Below are 19,119 nucleotides of genomic sequence, written 5' to 3' on the forward strand. Positions count from 1 at the left end.
GTCTGTGGAATGCTCTCCGCAGGGAAGTTTGCCTGGCGCCTTCATTATACACCTTTAGGCGCCAGGCAAAAACATTCCTTTTTAACTAGTCCTTTGGTTGATCCTATTTACATTCTATGCCCTCTTAAAATGTGTTGTTTTTTAATGGGGGGGAGGCTATTTTTATTAGGTATTTTGTCGTTTTATATCTTGATTTTATTCTGTGAACTGCCCTGAGACCCCCGGGTATAGACTGGTATATAAATTCTAATTCTAATAATAATAATAATAATAATAATAATAATAATAATAATAACCATGCATCCATCCATCATCTCTGATATTGCTACACTCCCCAGATCCACCTTTGGATTATGACTTGGGACATAGGGTGGGGTTGGATAATCTGACGGTACCCATTTTTGCTGTGTGATTCCATGAGCAGCAAGCCAGTGTTAACTGCGAAGTTCTATTTTTGTCACTTGAAGGTTAAAGAAGTGTTCCTCAATTTTCAGTTAGGGTTCACAGCCCAAATATACTGCCTCCCCTCCCCTCACAAAATCAACAATAGCAAAATCCTCCATCCCAGTCTGTTTGACAAAAGAGGTTAGGTCAGGAGAGTTTATAGCATCACTTTTGCTTTCCTGTGTCTTGCATCTTCCTTGTATCTCTGCCATGTGCCTCATGGAAAAACAGAGGTTGACACTGTCAGCAAATTGACGCATGTTCTTGTATTTATATCTCCTTGCTTTCCTGCATCTGTTGTCTGTTATCTCGGGTGGAAGGGTCTTAACAAAATAATAAACGGCATTGCACACATCCCTGCTTTTGACAAAAGCATCTGATGTTCTTTTCTTCCCTTCCTTTTTTTAAAGATGATTTTCTCGCAGAAGCCGGAAAAGTGAAACAGAAATATTACCAAATTAAAAATGCTGTAATGCTCTAAAATGCTTATAGAAATGACAAAGCTAACTGCATACAACAGATGAAAGACAAACCAAAAACTCAGACCAGAATGGCAATGTTTCGAAGAACTCATGGACAAACACTGTTCAAGAAAGAATATGTTGATGTGCTTAGATTAAAGACGTAAAGTAGAAAATATTAATTAGGGATGTCCTAATGAGATCAAAATTTAAAATTTAAAAATTGCCATGATAGTATCAAATCTATAAGATAAGGAAGTTGAGATGTTGTGGAAGGGGTCAAAGGGTGTGGTGGTGGGAAGATATGGGGGTGGGAAGGATTTATGTGTATGTAAATAGTAGCCTTATTTTTGTATGTCTTTGCACTGGTAGGGTGCATTTCTTTTTCTTTTTCTGTATTATTAAAATTTAATAAAAAATAAAAATACTAAATAACATATTAATAGACGTATGACAAATATTTAAAACCAAATAAATACTGAAATGCATAAATTTATTGGCTAGAATGCTATCCACTGGGTCCTTTTGATTCTGCAAAAGGGTACAGGCATGGAAGAAATAGACAACTTTTAAACTTGACTGTTTTTTGACCGTGTGCTATGGCAGGGAGGGTGAGGGTCTGTAGCAGGGGTGAGGAACATTTATCCTGCCTGACCACATTCTGTTCTGAGCAACCTTCCAGGGTCCATGTGCCACGGGCTGGGGTGGAGGCAAAAGAGGGCAGAGCAATAAAAGCAAATAGGAACTTTGTGATAAAACTTAGTGATAAAGAGGGTTACAGATTCCTCTTTACCCTCCATCTAGGAAAACAAAAAGTATTATCAGAAATCAAGGACACATGCCATGGAGGCAAAAATACTCCAGTAAGGTATATTGGAAATAAAGCAGACCCTCCAAGTGTCCTTATTTTCCAGGCAGTGCTTTAGGCAAGTCAATTGGAAAAATTGTGGTCTTTTGGCATTTTGCCAGAAAAAGCTCAACAACTTTAGGGATGTCCTGGTAGTTACTTTTTGAAAGATGGCAACCCTAAATTATCTGACCCTGATCCATTTGAAGGCAGCAACATACAGGGAAGTCTTTTATGTTTAATGTTTTTATTTATGTTGAAAGCTGCCCAGAGTGGCTGGGGCAACCAGCCAGACGGTTGGGGTATAAATAATAAAATTATTATTATTATTGAATAGGACATCCTTATTTTCATCAGAGAAATGTTGAAGGGTATGAGATACGCGGAATTCAACAATTATCTCATTGAAGCCTTATTTAGGTCCAGTGTAGGGGCTTGAATATGCTTAATAGTAACGGCAATATTCTGGACCTTCTAGGCCGCAACATTTAAGGGGTTAATTTTATATGAGAATATATTATGTCATACAATGGCTAGAGAAATGAAGCTGGGTTTTCTTTTGGGCTAGTCACCTGTCAGGGAACTGACATCTGGTGGAGGAATTCCACCGCCTGTTCCCGGACAAACCCAAACCACTAGCGAGATTCTGGGAGGAGCAATTTGGAACCACAGACAATGAAGAGGATTTTCTGGGGTTTTCTGTCTCCGAAGGGGAGGGAGAAGAGATTTCGGAGGAAGAAGAATCAGATTGGGAGGCCCACCCCGAGGGAAGGGATCAGAGCGGGTGGGAAGCGGGTTTTGAATCCTCAGAGGATGGCGACAGCTCCTTCCGTGGGTTCCCCGCATCGTCAGCCAAAGAAAGGGACGAAGTTGGGTCAACAGGTCGGGCCGGGGGTGGAGGGGGTCCTGGGGGGGAGGTGGATGTCAGGGAACTGATATCGGAGCTAGAGGCAGAGGGAGGGCTCTCAAATGATGCTGGAGAAGGGCCCAGCAGGGAGAGAGGCAGCTCCGCAGATGGGGAAGCAAATCAGCGCAACACCAGGGATATAGAGGGGCTGATGGGGGAATCAGCGAGAGGGCTCCAGGACTCTTCACTGGACACCAGCGGGGAGAGCACGGGTCCTCCACTACCCACGCCTTCCCTGCACAGAAGACTTCCGAGCAGAGAGAATAGGAGGAGACTGGGTGTCAAACAACTTTTATGTTGGAAAAGATTTAAGAAATGTGACTGCTAGCGACTGAGGCAGCCACAAATTGAAGGGCTGTCCAGACAGAAAGGTTTAACAAGGCAACATAACCAGGAGAGGCGGCAACTTACGCACGAGCAACCCCATACCCATTACATCACCCTTAAAACTGATGCGGGGGGGGGAGGGGAGGACTTTGTTTTGCCTTCTGTGATTTTGCAGGAAATAATTTGTTTTTGTATGACCATGGCATTATGTACATGCCCCTAGGTAGTACTGTAAACACAGCAGCATGGAAAGTGCTTTGAAGAGATGTGGGTGTAGGCAAGGAAACAGAAGTACCAGGCTGGCATCTGATTGGCCACGAGGAAAACAGGATGCTGGACTAGATTGGCCATTGATCCAGCAAGCCTCCTGTGATTATCCTATAACCAAACCAGAGCAAATGAAAAGCATTTGCGTTCATGTTAAACAAAACATCCCTTTCGTTTTGCAGTTACCCGGGCTCTGGATGAAATTGTAATCGCAGAAGGGAAGCAAGGGATTAAATTCCGTTTTAGCTTTGCTGGCACTCAGTCATAGATCCTTTCTGTCCCACTTTTGGGGGATTGTCTGAAAGAATGCACAGCAATTCTGCATTTAAATGGCAAGCATAAAATCTGTAGTTTTCCATACTTCACAATGTATTTCCCATAAATTACATAGTCATATTGATGTAAAGCATATATATTTGGTGTGCACTTCTTACGCACCAAAACCACATCGCAAAATGAGAAGAAGTGTGTGAGTTGTCTTGGGGTTTGCATTTTGATCCACAAACAAGTTCAGGAGTGTCAGATTAAGTAAGACTGCTGTAAAAAGCAGACTGATCAAATCTCTTCACCATACCTTAGTGTAGGAATGAAAAATCACGGGAGACGAGAGAGGCAGGTGTAACATGAGGCGTCTGTCAGGGCGGGCCCTGGGAGCCTCTTTTATTGAATATTGCAAGCATTGCCACAGGTGGGCCTGTGGCTGATTGGTTGATACATACACAAAGAAACTTGTGATTGGTTAACATAAGTACAAGGCGGGGATTACATGTGAGAGGTGGGATTTACATATGATCATTTATCACTGATACATTAAAGGCTGAGAATCGGAGCTAGAACTAGACAGGCATGAAGCCTCCTAATTAAATTGTAACTAGAGATTAATATGGCACAAACAATTACTTCCCTTTACCTTAGTCTTCACTGGACAGTCCAGCCAGCATTGGTGGTTAGTGATGCGACCACTGAACTGTGCATGTAGGAACTAACAACACAGCACAGAGATGCAGCCTTAATAAAGGCAAAGGCAAAGGATAAGGATCCCTGGAAGGTTAAGTGACTATGGGGTTGCAGCGCTCATCATGCTTTTCAGGCCGAGGGAGCCAGTGTTTGTCCACAGACAGCTTTCTGGGTCATGTGGCCAACATGACTTAACCGCTTTTGGTGCAACAGAACACCATGATGGAAAGCAGAGCACACGGAAATGCTGTTTACCTTCCCACTGTAGCAGTACCTATTTATCTACTTGTGCCAGTGTGCTTTCGAACTGCTAGGTTGGCAGGAGCTGGGACAGAGCAATGGGAGCTCACTCCGTCACGGGGATTCAAGCCGCCAACCTTCTGAACAGCAAGCCCAAGAGGGTCAGTGGTTTAGACCACAGTGCCACCCAGGGTTATCACAGACCCCCTTATTACAGGGTTGGGCACCATGAAGTAACAGCAGAAAGACTTGAAGGTAGAGCTACAGCTGTGAAAGAGGAGCAGAGGAGGAAGCACACAGAGTGAGGAAGAGGCACCATGAAAATGAAGTTCTCCTCTTGGGGTATTGCTGCTCCCTTCAGTATTCAACAGAAGTCCTTAACACATCTTATTTGCAGTGTTATTCACTCCCACCACAAACCCTTGGAGACTTCCTACTTGCCAAAACTCTTTCATTTCAGGGACATCATTTAAAGACAAAAGAAGTGAAGAGAAAAGCTTTCTTCTGAAGATGAACCAGAGACTACAGTGGTACCTAGGGTTACATACGCTTCAGGTTACATACGCTTCAGGTTACATATGCTTCAGGTTACAGACTCCGCTAACCCAGAAATAGTACCTCGGGTTAAGAACTCTGCTTCAGGATGAGAACAGAAATTGTGCTCTGGCGGCGCAGCAGCAGCAGGAGGCCCCATTAGCTAAAGTGGTGCTTCAGGTTAAGAACAGTTTCAGGTTAAGAATGGACCTCCGGAACGAATTAAGTACTTAACCTGAGGTACCACTGTATTTAAAAGGGCTTTTTGCTATGTGCCCCAACAGTCCCTTTGATAGGACAGATTCCATCAGAACTTTTCCCCATGTTTGTGTCTGTGTTTATGTGACTTTTTAGAAGTCTCTGCCGAGCACATGGCTTTTCCATGCCGATATGTGTCATAGGAGAGATAGAAAATGGCACTATTTTCTCCTTTAGAAGCAATCATGGTGTAATTTCTTACTATGACAAGCTACACCTTTCAGTGGTGGTTTAGAGATAGTTATTCCATATATCATATTTTCTTCTCCCAATACTATTCATCTGCCATCTGGCAAAATATTGGAGGGCAGAGATAGCTGAGATTCAAAGGGGCTGCATGAGCAGAAATCACTTGTTGTGAAAGGCAGGGCCCCCAATTTTGGGCAGCCCTCTACCCCCTGAAGTCTCCTCTGCCTCCCCACTACTCCTGAGGGTTGCAATATCCTCAAAACAACCTGAGGTGTAGTGTTGTGTGAGGCTCTGGAGCGGGGAGAAGTTCAGTGCCCTGCCTTAAAGAAGTGAAAGGGCTTTTATATATCCAGTGCTATCATTGGATCCAAGCGATTGGCAGTATAATACAGTAGACCTGCAACTGATGTGTGATTTATTACGCAATTGCAGCTTTGCAAAGGCAATAGGAAAATCAGCAAGCAAGCGAACAAACAAGCAAATGGAGAGCAAGCAGTTGGAAGGAGCTGTCTGAGATCTTGTGATCTCACCCCACAAGATCTCACACGACTTTTTCCGAGAATCAGGTTTAGCAAAGCAGCACACTTTAAAAGCTCATGCTGTGATAGGCTTTTGCTGCAGTGGAAAGAGTTTTTAAGCCCCCATGCACCCACCCAGCTTTCCAGACTTCCAGAGGCCTTGCGTGACCTTCCCAGAGCGTGGTAAGGTAGGGATATTGGGGGTGCGGGTGGCGCTGTGGTCTAAACCACCCCCATTGTTCTGCCTGGACACTGAGGTCCAGCGCCGAGGGCATTCTGGCAGTTCCCTCAATGCAAGAAGCAAAGTTACAGGGAACCAGGCAGAGGGCCTTCTTGGTAGTGGCGCCCGCCCCGTGGAATGCCCTTCCATCAGATGTCAAAGAAATAAACAACTATCTGACATTTAGAAGACATCTGAAGGCAGCCCTGTTCAGGGAAGCTTTTAATATTTGATGAATTATTGTATTTTAATATTTTGCTGAAAGCCACCCAGAATAGCTGGGGAAACCCAGACAGATGGGCGGGGTATAAAAATACTACTACTACTACTACTACTACTACTACTACTACTATTATTATTATTAACCACTGAGCCTCTTGCTCTTGCCAATCAGAAGGTTGGCGGTTCAAAGCTGTCTGTGGACAAACACTGGCTCCCTTGGCCTGAAAGCAAGATAAGCACTGCAACCCCATAGTCGCCTTTGACTGGACTTAACCATCCAGGGGTCCCTTACCTTTTTTTTTTTAAGGTAGAGATAGTACTGTGGGACAGTTTCAGTGTCCTTGAGGACTTTGTGAGATTTTGCCTTTGCATGTGAAGCCATGGAACATTACCCCCATGTAAGTTGTGGGCCTGCTGTATATGAAATGGCTGTTATAAAGGTAAGATTTATTTATTATTGAATCCTCACAACAACCCTGTGAGGAAGGTTAAGCTGAGATAGTGAGCTGTGACTGACAAGCGAGTTATTTGGACACTGGGAGACAGAAATTTCTGTGGTTCTAACAAGCTGCTGTTTTCCCCATCCCTGATTTTTTTTCTTTCTCAATTTCTTTTCTGTGCAATCTCTGCAATTTGAGGTCAGGTACTCTCTGTAATTTATTCTCTGCAAATTCTACTACACAGTAAGTGTTTGTTAAATAATAGCCTCCCACAAAAAAACCTGGCAAATGCAAAATGTGGAAGTTTTGCCAAGAAGCAGCCTAAGGTACACATTAAGAATTCACATATAGTTAACTTACAGTACAATAGTAGATAGGTAGCCGTGTTGGTCTGCCATAGTCAAAATAAAAAATTCCTTCCAGTAGCACCTTAAAGACAGTTGGTCTTTAAGGTGCTACTGGAAGGAATTTTTTATTTTGATTACAGTACAATGATACACATGTCCACTCAGAAGTAAGGATGGCTGTTATCTGTCAAAGTTAATTTCTCATTTTTTGTTTTGTTTTTACAATCTTAAGTCCAGTTCTTAATGTTTTCAATTAAGTTTGTTATTTTGTTAATGAAAAAAGTCTTCATGAAAATTCATCTGCATTTTAGTGTGAATTGTTCCTCATGCACACATCTTTTATGAAACTTCATCTAATATAAACATTTTTGCAAAGCAAAATGTAATGAATTTTTAGAATTTTGTTTTCACTCATATGCATTTATATGCACACTCTACTCTGGCCTGTACATTTTTCTATGCATTACTTGGCTGGAGAACTGCACTGCAAAATTCAGATATGCAATTTGCAAAGAAATTGCAAATTTCAGTTCACTTATTGTTTTGGAAGGTGTGAATTAGGTAGGGTCAAGTTTAAAGGCTAACTGAATTGAATTTTCCCCCTATCCCCACTCTTTGTGTTTTGTGGGGCTTACTCCCAGGTAAGTGAATACAGGATTGTAGTACTCTTGAAATAAATCTTGCTATGGATTTTGAACTGAGAACTGCATTGGGACATTTGGGAAATATAAATATTAGTGACTAACAAAAATGTGACTCACAAATTTATAATCAAGGTGCAGATCAGGCTTAACTTTATAACAGACTTTACAAAGACTGAACCCTTCAAGCATCTTAAATGATAACAGATGTGGACCACTCCTTTCAATGCAAAAACAACAACAACAAAACAGCCTGGTGACCCAGTCTTGAGACCTTTAGGACTCATAATAGAAGCCGCATCAACATATCAGATGGAGGTCACTAAATCTTTCCTCTGAAATATATTCTCTGCTGAAACCAGTTCATGAATGACACAAGACATCATGATAAAAACAAACTGAGAAATTATTTAAGACTCCTGACCAGAACTTAGTTTTCTTTGTCACTTTCTGCCCAGAAATCTATTTCTCCTACCCAAGAAAAATGAGCAATACAACGCTTTTCCTTCAGTGAGTGAATATTATGGTGATATATAATGACACTGGGCTGTATTGATAGAAGGGGAGTTATAATGGAGGAAAATGGTACTCTTTCAGCCTGGAGCAAGTTTAATATCACCATTATTATTAAATAATGTTGGATATTTTCTTTTATGCAGTGCCTCCATTTCTTCTGTCCCAAGTCTCTCAGCTCAGAAATGGCTGGGCCATTAAACTGTGCCTGTCATCTCAAGACTTCCAGGAACCTCACAAGCAGGACATGAATGCAGTGCTCCTCTGCTGTTTGTCCCAACATATGATATTCAAAGATAGGCTGTTTCTAAACATGGATGCTCTAGTTACTCATCAAAGTGATATTTTTTACCTCCATTCTCTATGAACTTGTCTAGTTCCTTTTTCATCCAAGTCTGTGGCCATCCCTGTATCTGAAGGGATGAAGCCTGTCAAATTTCAGAACGATAGTTGCAATGGTTCTCCCACAAGGAAAGACTTTACTATTTTGGGATAAGCACAAGAGGAATTGTAGGGACAGGGTGGTAGAAAAAAAGAGTGGATTCTCAGGAAAGCCATTTCCGACCTGGGAGGAGAGGGGGTTGCGGGCAGAAATCCCTCCCACACCACACACGCGGGGGCTGGCCCTTGCCCCCGCGTGATCAGGGAGTCCCCGGGCGTGCCGGCAACCCGGCCCGCCAATCAGCGGACCGGGGAGGCGTGGCCTAGCCTATTTAAGACTAGGGATGCTCGGGGACCGCCCTCTTTTGCCCCTTTCCAGCCAAGCGGTTTTTTCCCATCCCACCCACCCCTTAGGTTTAGCTAGCTTTGACCTTGCTATGGACTTTGGTTGGTCGCCGCAAGGGGCCTGGTAGGAATTTTTCCAAGTTGGCACACTTTGAGCCTTTTGGTTTTTTCGCCTACCTCATAGCAAACGTCACAACTTATTCGGTGTTGGCGGTTAGGCATTGGCAGGGGTCAATTGTTAGGCAAATGATGGGGGGAAGGAAACGCCATCACCTTCCCCAAAAGAAAAGGGTAGTCCGGTAGAGGACTCCGGGGGGCGTTGCCTTGTCCGAAACCTAGGGAGGTAAGGGCCCCCGGCACGCCCCAGAGCGGTGACACCCGTGGGATCCTAGTTGGCGTACTTCAACAGGATCCCCACGGCTTGTGGACAACCCCATGCCGGGTAGTCGATAGGAGCCAATGCCTAAGGCCAATACCTTCCAATTCTGTAATCAATAAAGTTGTGGCCTTTTTATGCCCATTAACCTTAAATACCGTGTCTAGTGTCTTCATTTCAAATGGGGGAGGGGACTTGCCACGCAAATGCCTACCCCCAGCAAAGCCCAAGTTATGCCCAATGATCATTGGTAGTAGTGAGGCTCCTGCCCTTCTCAGCTTTTTTAAAAAAAATATTATTCAATGTTTGGAATTGTTAGCATAAAGATTGGAAAGAAAACTGCCAATTTCATAATGCTATTATACAAATCTATGGTGAAACCACACTTGGAATGCTGTGCACAGTTCTGGACAAATCATAAGAACATGAGATCAGGGTCCGGCCAATGGCGCATCTCGTCCAGGATCCTGTTCTCACAGTGGCCAACCAGATCAGGGAGGTTTTTTGGTGTGTGGTGTTGTTTTACTATTTTTTGTTGTTGTTGGGAGCTGCCCAGAGTGGCTGGGGCAACCAGATGGGTCTTATTATTATTAAATTTAATTTATTATTAAAAGTAGGAGATTCTAGCCCAAGAGCCCTCTCCCCTCCTGTGGTTTCCAGCAATTAGTTTTCAGAAGCATTGCTGTGTCTCAATCTTCACCCCCAAAATGGCAGGGTGTTGGACTCGATGGCCCATGTGGTCTCTTCCAACACTATGATTCTATGATAATGAATATACGCTTGATCAAAGAACAATGCTCCTTCAAGCTGGGATGTCCATCCTCAAGAGGGAAACAAGATGGAGCCATGTGGGCATGGGGAGATGAGGATCTGGCTGGCAGGGCTGCTAGGAAGTCACAAGGATATAGCCGATGAGGTCTCAAGGCTGTGACAAGTTCTGGTTTCCTCCCTTGCAAAGATGCTGTGAGCACTTTACAGCTCAGAGGAAGATGAGGGGGAAAGTTGGGAAATAATGGGAGAGGAAGGGAGGCAGAGTCAGAGCATTCCAGACCCACCATCTCCCAGAACCCGGAAAGCCTTAAAAGTAGAAGAGCAAAGAGCTCGGCAGTGGCGGAGGAAGGGTGTGTGGTCCTCCCTGGGTGTCATCAATGAGGAGGGGTGACAACATGACAAAAAATATGAGTTTAAAAAAATAATTTTAAACAATTGGAGTCACAAAACTTTTTAGTTCCGTCAACAAATGTAACGAAACACGGCTGGCACTGGGCACCACACCATGGGGGACGGCACTCCCGTGGGGCCTGCAGCGTGCCCGAGCCACACATCTTTCCTGGGAGTGACGTGGTGGCTTGGGCACCTGAAGGCTCCGTGCTGCCTGAAACCGCAGCGTGGGACTTGTGTCTCCCACCAGCTCTCCCTCAGCTGCCCTATAGCTGAGGGGGAGGCGGCGAAGAGGCTCCACACAGCTTGCCCTGCCCCCGGCTGCAGGATGTGTGTGCCGTACCAGGCACCCGAGAGCTAGTTACACCGCTAGATGGCCCTAAGTGGCAACTGTAAGGGTGTGTGTGTGTGTGCTGTTGATGAATAAGGAAGTGGGGGGAAAGGGAGGGTGAAGATTTACTCAGGACAATGCCATTACAGTGGTACCTTGGGTTACAGATGCTTCAGGTTACAGACGCTTCAGGTTACAGACTCCGCTAACCCAGAAATAGTACCTCGGGTTAAGAACTTTGCTTCAGGATGAGAACAGAAATCGTGCAGTGGCGGGAGGCCCCATTAGCTAAAGTGGTGCTTCAGGTTAAGAACAGTTTCAGGTTAAGAACGGACCTCCGGAACGAATTAAGTTCTTAACCCGAGGTACCACTGTGTTCCAAGAAGCTGCATTCTCAAGCCTCTCTCTGTCAACATTGAATAAAAAGCAGATGGTAAGGACTTTTCCTTGTCTTATCTGTTCCTGGCAACCTGCCGTCTGATACCATGCCCTAAAAGGTAACATCAAAAGGTTGCCAAGCCTCCTTCACGCTACCCAAGAATACCCCTTTCATCATGGCTGGTCTCTCCTGCTACTTTTTTTTTTAAGCTATTAATATATTTATGTGCCTTCTCGCAATAAGAAACCAAGAAACCGATTTCCAGCTTTCTGAATAAAAATGACTTCCTAGCAACAATGGGACTCCTGGGAAATACAGTGCCCTCCTTCTGATTATGCTTGTGCTGAAAGAGCTCCAAACATATCCAGATTGTTATGATGATAAGATGATACGAAATGTACCAAAAATGCAAATATTTAAGTGGAATCGAGATCTTACCATGTCTGCTTAAATGCATCAGGCAGGGGATGAGGCAGTGACAGAGTGAATCAAAATATGCTGCAGCTTATGTTAGCACAAGACATTAAATAGAACATGAAGTGCAGTTACATTTTTATTCCAAGAATTAGGAAGTCTTTATCGCCACTTCTCTTATTTTATTGATCTGATGCCTGATAGCAGAGGGGTGGAGGAATTGGGAACGGGTGGCGGTGCATAGCTAAATATAACAGTCTGTCTGTGGATTGCATCAATGGGATGTGTCAATTCATATGTAAATGGAGATAATAAAAGGCACAGGTGAGCGAGTGTGTGAAACAGGCGAACAACCAGCTTGTCACAAGTTCCTGAAACCTCTAGAAGCTGCTGAGTATTCTTCTTCTAGAATACTCATCGCAAAGTATTGGAAGACACAAGATCTACCCACCTTGGAAGAATGGCAGATGAAAGTGATAGACTACATGGAACTGGCGGAAATGTCTGGCAGAGTCCGAGACCAGGGAGAAGAGTTGGTGGAAGAAGATTGGAAGAAATTTAAAGACTATTTGCAGAAATATTGTAAAATTAATAAATGTTAAAATGATGTTGGATTGAAATGAAACAGCTTTAGCAATAAGGTTAAAAAGAATATGTAAAAATGGATTGATAACTAGATGAAAATACGAAGTTATAATATGTTAAGATATAGAATTAAGATAAAAACAAAGAGGGAAGGGATTTGCTGAATTAACCATGTGAACTGGAATACAAAAAAGGGAGGTGTGAGGAGGTCAGGAAACAAGTAAATGAAATATAAGACATGAAAATATTGATTTGTTTTTAATTGTTTTTTACTTTTCATGTATTTTGTCTTTGTATTTTTGTATCTTTTTCTTTTTTCTTTTTTATTATTGTTATTTTTTATTTTTTATTCTGTAACTTTTTACTGTCTGTAAAATTTCAATAAATATTATATAAAAAAAGAAACCTCTAGAAGCTGCTGTTTTCCCACCCCATGGAAAGAGAGTAATTTTGGCAATATACCTAGAGGATAAGACTGTATCACAAAATTTATTTTCAAACATACAAAAGGGGGGGGGGGAGAGAGAGAGAATAGCACCAAGTGTCAACCACAGACATTTATTTAGTATTCTTACATTTTAGGAGTGCATCAGTCCAGGTCAAATTGTTGGCGTTGTTGGCATGCTTGGTTCTCTGCGGTGGTTGAAGGCAAGGAGGAGGGCTCTGTACTGCTTGCCGAATCTTAAATGAATACACTTATTATAATGTACGCATAGACACATAGCTTGTCAACATGATCTCAAGTCTCTCTGCACTTTTCTGGAGGAGAGTCTTCCTGGGCCCGCTAGCAGCTGCTTGTTCTGATCTAATGATGTTGCTTTTGCAAATATTACAAGATTTGGAAACCCCCCAAATGCAGTGATAATATAATGAATGGGATTGTAGTGCCTTTTTGTGATCAGGTGAAAATCATGGAGGTGCTGCTGGGTCCAGCCTTGATATTTGAGGAGTGGGCTAGGATAGAAACCAGAAGTAACCCAGCCAACTAGAAACCCAAAGTGGTGAGAAGGTTCTCCAGAACTGAGACTGCAGTGGCTTTCAAATCTGTGCTCTGGGGGAACCATAGACTTCCCCAAAAACTACAAGGGTTTTGTCAGAAGCTTTATTGAGAGGTAGTTTGCTTCCTCTGGCATAAACAACTGTCCACAGGGCAGTTGTTCTAGGGTTCATTTTCAATTTACATGAAGCTATGGTGAGGCCAAATCGAGAGTTTACCTCAGAATGCTTCCATGAATGATAGAACATTGGAAGGAGTCTTGTGTTGAGTCAGCTGTTTGGTACAACTAGCTTGGCATTGTGACTTGCAGTGGCTTATCAGGGTTTCTGAGAGGGTTCTCTCTCAGACCTACCTAGAGATTCCAGGACCTCCTGTATGCAAAACCAGATGCTCTAACACTGAGCTATTGTAAAGGTAAAAAGTAAAGGACCCCATGATGGTTAAGTCCAGTCAAAGGCGACTATGGGGTTGCGGCACTCATCTCACTTTCAGGCCGAGGGAGCCGGCGTTTGTTCACAGACAGCTTTCCTGGTCATGTGGCCAACATGACTAAACTGCTTCTGGTGCAATGGGACACCATGACAGAAACCAAAGCACACAGAAATGCCATTTACCTTCTCGTTGCAGCAGTACCTATTTATCTACTTGCACTAGCATGCTTTTGAAATGCTAGGTTGGCAGGAGCTGGGACAGAGCAACAGGATCTCACCCCATCGCGGGGATTCGAACCACTGACCTTTTGATTGGCAAGAGCAAGAGGCTCAGTGGTTTAGACCACAGTGCCACCTGTGTCCCTCGTGGGGATTCCAACCTCCGACCCTTCATCTATAATGCACAGGACTGAATGCTCACTGCATTTTCAATTACAGCATAAACCCAGAGTGAAATGGTATGAAAAGGGTCTCCTGGAGGCCAGAAGTTTGCAAACCACTGCTAAAAAGACAAGCACCCTCTGCCTGGGGCCACAGAACTCCCTTATTCCAACTATCAGTAGACACAGGAACTGTGAGTCAGGCTAGGTGGCTGGGGCTTCAAGATCAGTGAGTGTCAGAACATATTTACCTTTTGCCAGTCACTGTAGTTTAAGGGGAAATGTTATGAAAGCCCTGTCAAAGGCTGGTGGGCCTTGGACTTAGCAATGCTTGTCATTCAGTCCTTTTAGTGTTTCTAACATGACAATCAGAGGAAGAAATGCCTGAAAGATTTTGGGATAGAACACAAATTGAAGGTGTTTCTTTCTTTACCTTTTAATCTGAGGGCAGGAGAGACACAAAAGGACTTCAATTCCAGTTGGGGTGCATTCAACCCAGGAATATTTTCATGAAATCTAATAGTGTTAAATGCAAGATGTGACAGCTCAATTAATTTGTATTTGAATATAGTTGTGCCTTCACATTTACCTCGGGAAAGGGATACATGAATCAACTTAGGTTCTTCTCAGTTTCTCATTTTTTTCCAATCTTAAATTCAGTTCGCCACATTTCTGCATTTTATAAAAAAAAATCCCTCATGAAGACTTGTCAGCCATTTAGCAAATTTCTCCTAATAAACAAATGTTAGCATGGAATTTTGACTGATATATACATTTTTGCAAACAATTTTCCCCAGTATAATGCAATCTTTGTATGCCTTGCTCACTTAGATATATGTATTTATGCACACTTCCTCTTAATAAGTGCATTTTGGTTGGGTTGGAAAACTACATTGCAAAACTCTCAGTAGTACGAATGCCAAAGGATAGCTGTCTTTAGGCTTCACATATTCTGTGATAATCTTTACATTTTTAAAAATAAAAAAATTCCTTCCAGTAGCACCTTAAAGACCAACTAAGTTAGTTCTTGGTATGAGCTTTCGTGTGCATGCACACTTCTTCAGATACACTTACATTTTTTGTCTGATTTTGGAGCCTTGATGTTTCTTGAAGTCTTAGTCATGCCTTTGGTGATCTGTCCCTTTAGTCTGACCTGAATTGTTGTAAGCTATGAATAAAGCTTTCTTTCTTATGTACACCTAAGAGTCTGTCATTGCATTGGGAGGCAAGACAGGACTCTTTAAGTCCTACTGGACTTTCATTGGCAGTGAGGAAGTGAAGACAGAAGACACTTTTGAACTCCAATTCGCATTTTAAAAGCCCCCACCATTTCCCTGCCATTGTTTCCAATGAGATGGAAATATTTTCATCAACTTCTCCCTGATTCTGAGAATCTCTTTGCCTTTCTGCATCATTTATTGCATTTTATCCAAGATGTCTACTGGTTTTTGATGCCTTTTTTCTTTATATTTTGCCCCTAAGTCCTCTTCACTCCCCCTCTGAGTTCCATTTCCATTTTTCCCATTTTTCTTACTTCCATCTCCACTTTGTTTCTCTTGTCTGCTTGCCATAATTGCTTCTGTTGATTAAGCTCTGGTTAATCACTGGACACTTCAATCTGATAGGTGCTCCCCTTCCCTTACCCAATTTATTTTGGTTTGGTTTGCCTCATGGGACTTGTCTATTGGCATCTAGCCAACTCAATTGTGACACTGAATCGCTATGTCCTGTGCCTTAAAGTCGCACTAATTCCCTTACAGTTTAATGCGAATATCTCTTGGCTTGACCACTCCTGTTTGCTTTGTAGTATTTATTGTTGTTTTTCGCTTTCAAGTTCTTTTGCTTCAATTAAATCTAGTCTCTGATCTGGTATCAGGTTTCAGGTTCGGAGACCAGAAGTACAGTAAGAGCAATTAATTATATTGTTTGAATGAAAGAGGTCCAATCATTTCTAGTTGTCCATTTTTGTCTTCACAAGTCCTTTGCTTTGAGTTCTTTTCCAGCTGATAAGTTTGGTGTCTGGCCCAGGGCTGGCGTCTAGCCCAGAAATTAAGTAGTAGTGTTGATTATTTCACTACTCCAGATTACATTCCTGCTTGAAAAGTTCTTAAGGACTGATCTGTATTCTTTGCTTCATAATACTTGTTCTTCAGAGTGAGAAATCTGTCTTTTAAAATATTTTCTCTGGGAGCTCTGAGTTTCTGCTGTTTACTGCATGGCCAGCAGGACGACCCCCCCCCCCACTTGTTACTAGCTGTGTGTGATGCCTGATTATCGTCTTCCAAACTCCTCTATTCCGAACTTAAAAATGGAAAGCGTAATGCTGGTGGTCAACAAAAGAGGATTAAAGACTCTCTCAAGGCAAATCTAAAAAAAGTAGTATAAACACTAACAATTGGGAAACACTTGCCTGTGAGTGCTCCAATTGGAGAACAGCCTTTACCAAAGGTGTCATGGGCTTTGAAGACACTTGAACTCAGGACACAAGGGAGAAACATGCTAAGAGGAAGGCATGCTTGTCAAACCCACACCGTGATCAACTCCCGCCTAGAAACCTATGTCCCCACTGTGAAAGGATGTGTAGATCCAGAATTGGCCTCTACAGTCACTTACAGACTCATTGTTAAAACCGTGTTTATGGAAGACCATCTTACTTGGCTATGAGTGATTGCCAAAGGAGGAGGAGGAGGAGGAGGAGGAGGAGGAGGAGGAGGAGGAGAAGGAGAAGGAGGAGGAGGAGGAGGAGGAGGAGGAGGAGAAGAAGAAGAAGAAGAAGAAGAAGAAGAAGAAGAAGAAGAAGAAGAAGAAGAAGAAGAAATGCCTAATAAAGGTTTGGCCTAATAAAGTAAGTTCCTAGATGTGGTGTTGCGTGGCGAGTTCCCGCCCCCCACCAGGATAAATAAAGACACGAGACACCATAATATAAGGCTAATTGGGCGAATTAGGCCACAACTTTATTGAATTCAGGAATGAGAGGCATTGGCTTAGGCATTGGTCCTAACGACTATCCGGCTCCAGCCCATTTGCTGGAGACACGGGGAAGGGTTAACACTATATCGGGGGAGTCTCCTGCTGAGGCACATCGACTAGGAGCTCCCCCGGATCACTGCTCTGAGGCGTGCCTTTGGCCCTCACCTCCATAGGCTTCGGACAGGGCCACGCACCCCGGAGTCCTTTAACGGACCACCCTTCGCTCACTGGGGGGAGGTGATGGCGTTCCTCCCCCCCACATCCTCTTAACCCCTTCTTACCAATGCCTACCGCCAATGCCGAGAAGTTGTGACGAGTTGCTACGAGGTAGGCGAAAAACCAAAAGGCTAGAAATTGCCAATTGGGAAAAATTCCTACCATGCCCCTTGCGGTGACAGACCAAAGTCCATAGCAAAGTCAAAGACCTACCTAAAGCCCACTTAAAGGGAGGGAGGGTGGGAAAACGTGAGGGCTAGCCGGCGAAAAGAGGGCGAGCCCCCTCAGCGCTGGCCCTAAATAGGACAGGCCACGCCCCCAGCCAGCTGATTGGCTGGGGGGGCAGGCCCGGCCAGGATTCCCCTGCTCTCGCGGGGGCTGCGACCAGCCCCTGCTCACGTGGGGTGGGCGTGAAGCCCGCAACCCCACCTCCTGGGCAAGCCGGAAGTGGCTTTCTGGGAGAGGGGCGTGCATTGAATAGTACAAATCTGAATGGCATTATACCAAGTTAATACACACACATGCTCATCATCAGCACATACAAACCAACATTATGAACCAGAAGACCACTCTCAGAAAAGCAAAGTTATTTTCTGAGAGATCTCTGGGAAAGCTCATGCACATCAAGAAAATTCTTAACTGAGTCAAGGAGAGATCACACAGCCATATCCTGGAGCAGTGCCAGCAAATCCCCTGTGTGGGGATGGAGCAGATTTGATTGGCCCACTATTCACAGCAGACCAATCTGACCTGACACTCTCAAACTTTCTTGTGGATTGGGACCCAACACCTAGTTGGATTATCCGCTTCTCAGTATTATGTACTTTTGGTGTGCAAAAAGTGTGCAAAGAATATACATTTTTACAGATAAGATGCATACTTTACTAGTGATTGCATCGAAAAGGCTGTATTTTACATAAAGGTCCGGGGGGGGGATGCACACAAAATTTGTATATACAATGGATGCAACGGATGCAATGGACTCATGACTGAGTGCCAGTCATACCAAAGCAGTGCAAAATTTGCTGGTCAGCCTATTCCTATGTCCATGTCATTCCTGATTTAGCCATTTCCTCCTTTCTCTTTCTTTCTTGACTATTTTTTCATGATAGTCCAAACAGTGTTTTCAAACGTAGGCTCTATTGATAGAGGTCAGACATCTCATTTTCTGGTTGGAAAACAAGGTCAGCTCCTTTGTCAAACTTGGCTCAAATGTATATACAAATCTAAGGCAGAGCAAGAGAAGATTTGCCTTTATTTATGGCAATACCCATGTCCTATAATGTTCTTCAGGTCTGATTTAATGCAAGTGCCATTTCCAACTTTGACTTCCCAGTTATTGGCCATCAATCAAGAAAATGGATGTGTACTGATCTGTTGTTTTCTCTCGTGAGGCCAGAGATTATATCGCTTTGCTTTGCAATAAATGAATAAATAGCTTGAGGCCTACAGAGAAAATGTTGTTCCAATTTTTTTATAGAACTTTTCTGCAACTCCATGGATCCATTGGTTATCATATTGGCCCACATACTGGTCCTTATTTCTTCCTGTATACATAAAAATGTAAGCTGTCACCAAACAGCCCCCACTGGTGGATTTGTCATGCCATTTCACAATCCAGGATTTGCATGTTGTCAGAGCACAGCTCCCACCGGAGGACTGATAACACATCAGAATCATGGATTTGCATGAAGCCATGACAGGAGAGGGGAACAAAAGAGAAGGCAGGTTGTAAAATGGTGGTTTTAAATGACAGGGGGGTTTTGAATAAAACAGTAATGGAGGAACGCAGAGGAGCTGTGAGTACGTGGGCAATGTTGG

At 43.4% G+C, this 19,119-nt stretch overlaps 1 long non-coding RNA gene across 2 annotated transcripts; it reads right to left on the reverse strand.

Moving 5' to 3' along the window:
* Positions 1-391: 391 nt before the first annotated feature.
* On the reverse strand, positions 392-16,631 carry LOC310700727. 2 transcript variants are annotated; one of them, XR_014522764.1, is made up of 5 exons: positions 16,523-16,631; positions 14,546-14,628; positions 12,880-12,985; positions 3,440-3,551; positions 392-862 (listed from the first exon to the last, which is right to left on the reverse strand). It is a non-coding gene; the product is annotated as an uncharacterized lncRNA (long non-coding RNA). The 2 variants fall into 2 exon arrangements; XR_014522763.1 differs by lacking the exon at positions 3,440-3,551.
* Between the last annotated feature and the right edge of the window lie 2,488 nt (positions 16,632-19,119).

Source organism: Podarcis liolepis (assembly GCF_965112155.1).
Source record: "Podarcis liolepis genome assembly, chromosome: 2".
Classification (NCBI taxonomy): domain Eukaryota; kingdom Metazoa; phylum Chordata; class Lepidosauria; order Squamata; family Lacertidae; genus Podarcis; species Podarcis liolepis.